The sequence below is a fragment of the Hemibagrus wyckioides genome, linkage group LG09 (genome assembly GCF_019097595.1).
Source record: "Hemibagrus wyckioides isolate EC202008001 linkage group LG09, SWU_Hwy_1.0, whole genome shotgun sequence".
NCBI classification, from domain to species: Eukaryota; Metazoa; Chordata; class Actinopteri; order Siluriformes; family Bagridae; genus Hemibagrus; species Hemibagrus wyckioides.
Genome location: NC_080718.1, coordinates 1418819 through 1427336, shown reverse-complemented (window position 1 = coordinate 1427336; position 8518 = coordinate 1418819). Strand labels below are relative to the sequence as shown.

General features: G+C 42.0%; 2 non-coding genes across 2 annotated transcripts; one reads left to right on the top strand and one right to left on the bottom strand.

The window, feature by feature from the left end:
• The first annotated feature begins 1379 nt into the window (after positions 1–1379).
• trnae-cuc (transfer RNA glutamic acid (anticodon CUC)) lies at positions 1380–1451 on the top strand. The gene has a single exon. It is a non-coding gene; the product is annotated as a tRNA-Glu (tRNA).
• A 90-nt stretch (positions 1452–1541) lies between these two features.
• On the bottom strand, positions 1542–1630 carry trnay-gua (transfer RNA tyrosine (anticodon GUA)). The gene is given in 2 exon segments: positions 1542–1577; positions 1594–1630. It is a non-coding gene; the product is annotated as a tRNA-Tyr (tRNA).
• Positions 1631–8518: the final 6888 nt, after the last annotated feature.

The window sequence follows — 8518 nt, the reverse complement described above, 5'->3', positions numbered from 1 at the left end:
AGCTCCACGATGTGTGAAAAGAAATCTCTGCAAAGGGTTGTGAAAACCGCCCAACGCATCATCGGCACCCAACTACCTGCCATTGGGTCTCTTCACCACAGTAGATGTCTGCGCAGAACACACAAAATAATCAAAGACTCCTCCCACCCGAGTCACAAACTGTTCAACCTTCCATCCAGGAGGAGATACAGGTCCATCCTCACCAGAACCAGTAGGTTTAGGGCCAGTTTTTTTCCTTCAGCCATAAATCTACTGAACTCTACACTACACCGCTAGGACACTCATGTCTTTCTACACTTACCACTTTACAGTTCTGCTCCACTCTGTACATTCTGTTAATATAATATTTTTCACTGTTAAACATTCTGTTGTACATTCTGTTATAATATAATTTTTTCTCAGTGTGTAATATAATTATTGTACATATTGTCCATTTCATAGATTACACCTAGTATTATCTATTTGTCTATCTATTTATATACATTTACATATACTATATTTATACATACTATATAATATATGTATATTATCTGTTACTGTTGTACATACATTTTACATAATGCACACATTTTTAGCACAATTATAATTACACCTGTCACTTTATCTACTGTAAATATTACTTGCACATACTTCTCTATGCACACTCTGACATAGCCTTATTTATCGATGTACATATTTACATATTTATCTGCACCTGTTCATTGGCAGAATTTCTACTATTTGCACTTCTGGTAGATGCTAAACAGCATTTCATTGCTATGTACCTGCACTCTGCAATGACAATGAAGTTGAATCTGTCTGTCTATCTATCTATCTATCTATCTATCTATCTATCTATCTATCTATCTATCTATCTAATGCACAGGGTTTCACGCTGTCCACCAGGCGCCTCAAAAGCGATGGGCCAAAACCTTCAGATGTGAACGTTTGTGTGCTTCGCTGCATGTCAAAGCTTTTCCATAGGACAGAAATACCTGTTCTTGTCTAGACCTGATCGGTGAGCAGTACACCCCGTATGGCTCGCCAGCTCATCACTGTGCAAACACATTCACGCACTCGCTCATACCTAATAGCAATTTGTTTCAGCTGATCCACCTACTGGCATGTCTTTTGGAGGTGAGACGAAACCGGAGAACACCGGGTGTACACACACGGGGACTCCGGACAGACTGCAAACTTGTGACCCTGCAGCTGAGAGGTGGGACCTCTTTTAAGTCTTTTGAGACAGTCTGTGCAGACATTCTGTTGATCTTAAAGTGAATTTGTTTAAACTGCTGTTTCCTCAGGTGTAACTCATCCGGAATTGGCGTAAATCGGCACTAGAGGCCAATCCTGGGTGCTGCGCCCAGCCGCACGAGGCCCACAGGCCTGTCCAAGTCTCCCTGGTGGTCTAGTGGCTAGGATTCGGCGCTCTCACCGCCGCGGCCCGGGTTCGATTCCCGGTCAGGGAAACGAGCTCCTTTTCGCGCCCGGCCAGAGCTAGCGGCCGCAAGAAGCCGATGCACTGAAACGGCGCGTTTCCCAGAGGCTGGTAAAAGCCGTCCTTCGAGCCGGATTTGAACCAGCGACCTAAGGATGTCCATTTGTAAGCACCTACAGTCCTCCGCTCTACCAGCTGAGCTATCGAAGGGAGGGCTCAGAGCTGCCTTTTGGCAGTGACCTGGCAAACGGGACCCCTGGCGATTTTGTCTGTTATGAGACACGTAGCGCAGCGGTTTCAGGGGCGCTAGGCCAGATTTACTGGGGCCTATAAACGTGCTTGTCGATGTTGGACCCTTCTTCACCGACAAACTTTACAATCCCGTTTGCAATCTCAGGTTTCTACGCGTGGCCGCCCTCGCCGGTGCGTTGACTTAAACTAAGTAAATACAGAGAGGACCTAATGCGCAGGGTTTCACTCTGTCCACCAGGCACCTCAAAAGCGATGGGCCAAAACGGTCAGATGTGAACATTTGTGTGCATCGCTGCACGTCAAAGCTTTTCCATAGGACAGAGATACCTGTTCTTGTCTAGACCTGATCGGTGAGCAGTACACCCTGCATGGCTCGCCAGCTCATCACAGGGCACTGTGCAAACACATTCACGCACTCGCTCATACCCAATAGCAATTTGTTTCAGCCGATCCACCTACTGGCGTGTCTTTTGGTGGTGAGAGGAAACCGGAGAACACCAGGTGTACACGCACGGGGACTCTGGACAGACTGCAAACTGGTGACCCTGCAGCTGAGACCTCTTTTAAGTCTTTTGAGACAGTCTGTTGATCTTAAAGCGAATTTGTTTAAACTGCTGTTTCCTCGGGTGTAACTCATCTGGAATTGCCATAAATCGCCACTAGAGGCCAATCCTGGGTGCTGCACCCAGCCGCACGAGGCCCACAAACCTGTCTGGGTCTCCCTGGTGGTCTAATGGCTAGGATTCGGCGAGCTCGCTGGGGCGGCCCAGGGTCGATTCCCGGTCAGGGAAGCAAGCTCTTTTTTGTGCCCGGCCAGAGCTAGCGGCAGCACACAAACGGCGTGCTTCCCGGAGGCTGGTAAACGCCATCCTTCGAGCCGGATTTGAAACGGCAACCTAAGGATGTTCTTTTGTGAGCACCTACAGTCCACCGCTCTACTAGCTGCGCCAAAGTTCAATAGTCTGCTTCGGGTGGGGAAGAAAGGAAAAAAATGGGGAAGGAGGGGAAGGAAGAAAAGAGAGAAGAGAGAAGAAAAGAAAGAAAGCAAAGGAGAGACAGAGTGCCACGTGTGATTTATATGCACCTGTTTTGTAATTTTTTTAATTAAAACAAAAACCTACCAATATTTATATTATTAAATATATATGTTGAAGCACACACCTAAATAAACTTATAATGATAAAACAAAGAATACATTCAAGTCAGGTCAAGAATCTTTTATTGTCCTTTTGACCACATATAGCTGATGCAGTACACAGTGAAATGAGACCATGTTTCTCCAGGACCCTGGTGCTACATAAACAACATAACATAATTACAAAACACAGAGCTAAGGACGGAAAGTAAGCTGTCCTAGCTTCATAAAGGACATCGTGTGCAACATGGTGCAAACAGTGCAAGACAAAAGACAGTGCAAAGAGACAATACAGTACGTATAGCAGCAGTTGAATAATGTGCAAATACAATTTAAATAATACATTATTTAATACATGTACCCTAATAATAAATACAAGTGACAAATTATAAAATAGCAATATATTAAACTACAAACAAAACAGAAAAATACTATTTAAACATCAAATATTTAAATATAAAATACATGCAACTTTGTAAGAATACAAGTGCTATATGCAACATATCTATATTTTCTTTATTTTTTTGAGCAACTGTTGTTCTGTCATCATCTCTGTCACTGGACAATAAATTCTGGCCTTGTCTTGGCTATGTCCAGTTGCTGATGTCCTAGAACGACCACACTTTCTGCAAGTGTCGGCCTTCACCTAACGTATGCACGTGGTTGACGTGGCACAGGTGGTTGAAATGCTGTTGGAGGAACACGGCTTGGTTGATGGACCATCAGGTAGGGTGGAGCGCTGCTGGGCTGGGGAGTGCTGGTTGCTGAGGCTCCAGGGTCCATGTCCAGGGTCCGAATCTGGGTTCGGTGTGGGGACCATGCTTGATAAAAGTGCTGGGCTCGATGGAAACAGCACCAGTTTGCGCCAGTATGCGTAAAACATGATGAAGAAAATATACATTAACAGTCTACATATATGGCAGTAAAATTTAAGCAGTGGGTAAAGAGTTTAGGTGAGATATTTCAGATGTAATATACTGAGATATTTACATACCAAATTCTCCTCAATAACTTGAGTGGGAGAATCTGAAAAAAGTCATGTGTCCACAGGCCTGCACTGGACATTTACTTATCTGTAACATTAAAAAAAAAACACTGTCAGTTGGCACAAAACCTAAAGATTACACGGTATGGCTTTGTCTTTTCTATACATACCCTCTGGTGAGGAGCAGGTCTGTCCCCAGCTGCAGAGGGACACACACCTGTGCTGGAAAACTGCCATGGCCTTTTGATTTTTGAGGCTTTAGTAGTTGAAAATCTGTGAAAGTTAAATTCAGCATGTTGAATTGAATAATATCATAATTAAATAAATAAAAACGAACAACATGCAATTCCGTACAATTTCCAGCCCTCTTATATTATAAATTGTACATAATAATGCAGACTATAATAATAATACACTATGATGAATAATACCAGTACACTATGATGAATAATACCAGTACACTATGGTGAATAATACCAGTACACTATGATGAATAATACCAGTACACTATGATGAATAATACCAGTACACTATGATGAATAATTTTTTGTATACTTATAACGCATATCAATACATGATACACATCGAGGCATGGATTTAAACAAAAAACAGCTCTTACCTGGGGCGGTATAATGTTCCAAATCCTCCTAAAAATTAAGGTTAATCACAGCACATGATTATAATACTCCAAAAGTTATTAAAATAAACAGGTAAATACGCGATATACGAAAACACACTGCAGGTGAAAACACGTAACTTGAATGACACGTCACTGCGCGTGCACGATTTGATTGGCGGATTCATCCGTTTCCGTGGGCAGGCCCATCGGCGCGAACGAACGTGATTAGCGGAGAATGATCAAATTGCGAGAGATTCGATTGGCTCGGATGGGCGTGGCCATCATTGTCTGTCCATCTTTTCAGCGCCGGGATTGGGGAAGAAACATGTAACGGATGTAACGGGCCGATGTGATTGGCCGAGAAAGATTTCCCCGATTTCCCGGGGGAGCTTTGATTGGCTGGCTGACCATGCTTACATGTCCGTACGAAACCCGAAACCTCTTCACTCACTCTAGCTGGCGACACACACACACACAGTAGCGGTCTGAAGTCCGTGAAAAATACATTGTTGCTATTACCATTTAAGCGATATGATGCTTAAACTATTGCAAGAAATTCTGAAATAATATATATATACAACTCTGAGCGGGTCTCGAACCCGGGTCTCCAGCATGGGAAGTGGGTGCTCTACCACATAATTACCAAATAATAGCACACTTAAGCACAACATGAGCAACATTTTAGCGTTGGAACTAATATATATATATATATATGAGATATGTTGCTTAAACTATTGCGAGAACTTCTGAAATAATATATAAAGACAACTCTGAGCGGGTCTCGCGCATGGGAGGCGGGTGCACTAACAATGTACCACAAGCGATGAAAGCTTTCACTGGCAAGTAAACTTATTAAGATGAGGTTTACATCACAGTACGTAGCACTACACTCCGTTACAAATATAAAAGCTATACATGCTTAAACTATTGCAATACATTCTCAAATAATATATACAAACTAAAGTCACAGTTAAAATATGAAATCTAAACTAGTGTGTGCTTAAACTATTGCAAGACATGCTCAAATAATATTTAAAAGCTAAAAAGTCACAGTTTAAAAAGTTTAAGGTAGTTTATGTGGCTGTAGAGTAAGAATTCAAGCTGTAGGAACAGTTTAAAGATGATGTGTCCTTAAAAAACACCTCTTCCCTCACTCTAGCTGATGTCACACACACACACACACACACACACACACACACACACGGTAGCGGTCTGAAGTCCTTGAAAAATACATTTAAAATCCATATAAAATAAACCAATATTTTTTTTTTCACACCAATTTTTTTTGTTACGTGTTTTTTAAATAAGTAAAATGTACTTTATAAATAACAAATAATGTATAAAACAATAATAATACATAATAAAAGAGAATGTAAAAAAATAAACTGGTTTTACGTTGAATTTACGTTGAAGATCAGACGAAGATGATGGCGGAGGTGGAGGAGATTGGAGGAGGAGGGTGGCGTTTTTCATTTCGTGCTCTATCGCTTAATTTAACTTACTCGCTACACACTTAATGCTACAATTAATTGCTAAATTTAACTTACACACTATGCTACACTTTATTGCTACTTTTTTATTTTTTTTTAACTTCACCTAATCATCTTCATCTCTGACTTTTGCCTTTTTCGCCACGCCCTTTCACTTGCAGGGCGTTTCAATAAAAACCTGTCCAAGGAGGTTTGTTTCTTCCTCCCTTTCAAAATGTTTGGAAAATGAGTGAGGAAGTGTCGTTACACAGCGCCAACGCACGACCTGGAGTGATAACCACGTGAACTGACCGCTCGCTGGGCTACCAAGTGGCGGGTGGCGTAAGCTCGCTCGCTCGTAACTCAGATCTCGGCTCATATCTTAAAGCAAAAAATTGAGCGAGTGACGGCTCGTATCTCAGAAAACTCGTAAGTTGAGTCACTCGTAAGTCAAGGTTTCACTGTATATATATATATAAATATATAAACTGTTCTGAGAACTTCTGAAATAATATATAAATACAACTCCGAGCAGGTCTCGAACCCAGGTCTCCAGCATGTGAGGCGGACGCTCTACCAAATAAGCTAAACTGCCACTTGTAAAGTCATACAAAGTCACAGTTCAAATATGTCTATTATCGTATTATCAGGCGGTCTACCAAATAAGCTAACCAGCGTGCGCGCTATGCTGAAATGTCCGGGAAGCCCAGGGAGTGAAGCATAGCTGAAGTTTAAGGTAGCATGTAGCGGTACAGTTAGAATTCAAGCTGTAGCAACAGTTTAAACACGATACTACCTTAAAAAACAAACCTCCTGTTTACGGAAGCTACCGATAACCTCCGACAAAAGCCGAACTGTGTGCACTCTTTTTAAATGTCCATATAGAAACCAGGAAGTGAAGTCCGTAAAAAAAATGGATTTAAAAATTAATATAAAATAAACTACAATACTTATCAACATGAAAAGTAATAGCACACTTAAGCATAACATGATGAACGTTTTAGCGTTGGAACCATGTTTTTAGCTATTACCATTTAGGACTAGTAGCGAGTCCAGGAACCGGAATAATAATAATAATAAAGAGTGACGATAATCACTTACACAATCACACTAATTAGCTATTTGGCTAGCTAGTGCTAGTTATAGCTTGGCATTCGTGTTTTTCTGAATGAAACCAATAGCATATTGCATTAGCTATTTCGCTAGCTAGTGCTAGCTATAGCCCGGCATTCGCGTTTTTCTGAATGAAACCAACACACACATGCACACACACACGTACACACACAACTGTACACACACACACACCCGTACACACAAATCTGTACACACACACACACACACCTGTACAGGTGTTCTCACATGGCAGCATCCTGCCATCCAGAGCACACCAACAGTGTGGGGCCCAACAACGTTGCTAGTGCTAGCTATAGCTCGGCAATCAAGTTTTTCTGAATGAAACCGATAGCATGTTGCATTAGGTATTTGGCTAGCTAGTGCTAGCTATAGCTCGGCATTCGTGTTTTTCTGAATGAAACCGATAGCATTTTGCAGAAGCTATTTGGCTAGCTAGTGCTAGCTATAGCCCGGCATTCGCGTTTTTCTGAATAAAACCAATAAACACATGCATACACACACACATACAGACACACACACATGCACACACGCACACACACAGACATACACACACCTGTACAGGTGTTGTCACATGGCAGGGTCCTGCCATCTGGAGCACACCAACAGTGTGGGGCCCACCAACGTTGCTAGTGCTAGCTATAGCTCGGCATTCATGTTTTCCTGAATGAAACCAACAGCATTTGCACAAGTTATTGTGCTAGCTAGTGCTAGCTATAGCTCGGCATTCGTGTTTTTCTGAATGAAACCAACACACACACATGCATACACACACACACCTGTACACACAAATCTGTACACACACACCTGTACAGGTGTTCTCACATGGCAGGGTCCTGCCATCTGGAGCACACCAACAGTGTGGGGCCCAAAACGTTGCTAGAGCTAGCTATAGCTCTGCATTCATGTTTTTCTGAATGAAACCAATAGCATTTTGCATTAGCTATTTCGCTAGCTAGTGCTAGCTGTAGCTCGGCATTCGCGTTTTTCTGAATGAAACCGATAGCATTTTGCAGTAGCTATTTGGCAAGCTAGTGCTAGCTGCAGCTCGGCATTCGCGTTTGTCTGAATGAAACCAATAGCATGTTGCATGAGCTATTGTGCTAGCTAGTGCTAGCTATAGCTCGGCATTCTTTTTTTTCTGAATGAAACCGGTAGCATTTTGCATTAGCTATTGCGCTAGCTAGCTATTGTGCTAGCTAGTGCTAGCTATAGCTCGGCATTTGTGTTTTTCTGAATGAAACCGGTAGCATTTTGCATTAGCTATTTCGCTAGCTAGTGCTAGCTATAGCTCGACATTTGTGTTTTTCCGAATGAAACAAATAGCATTTTGCATTAGCAATTTGGCTAGCTAGTGCTAGCTATAGCTCGACATTTGTGTTTTTCTGAATGAAACCAATAGCATTTTGCATTAGCAATTTGGCTAGCTAGTGCTAGCTATAGCTTGACATTTGTGTTTTTCTGAATAAAACCGGTAGCATTTTGCATTAGCAATTTGGCTAGCTAG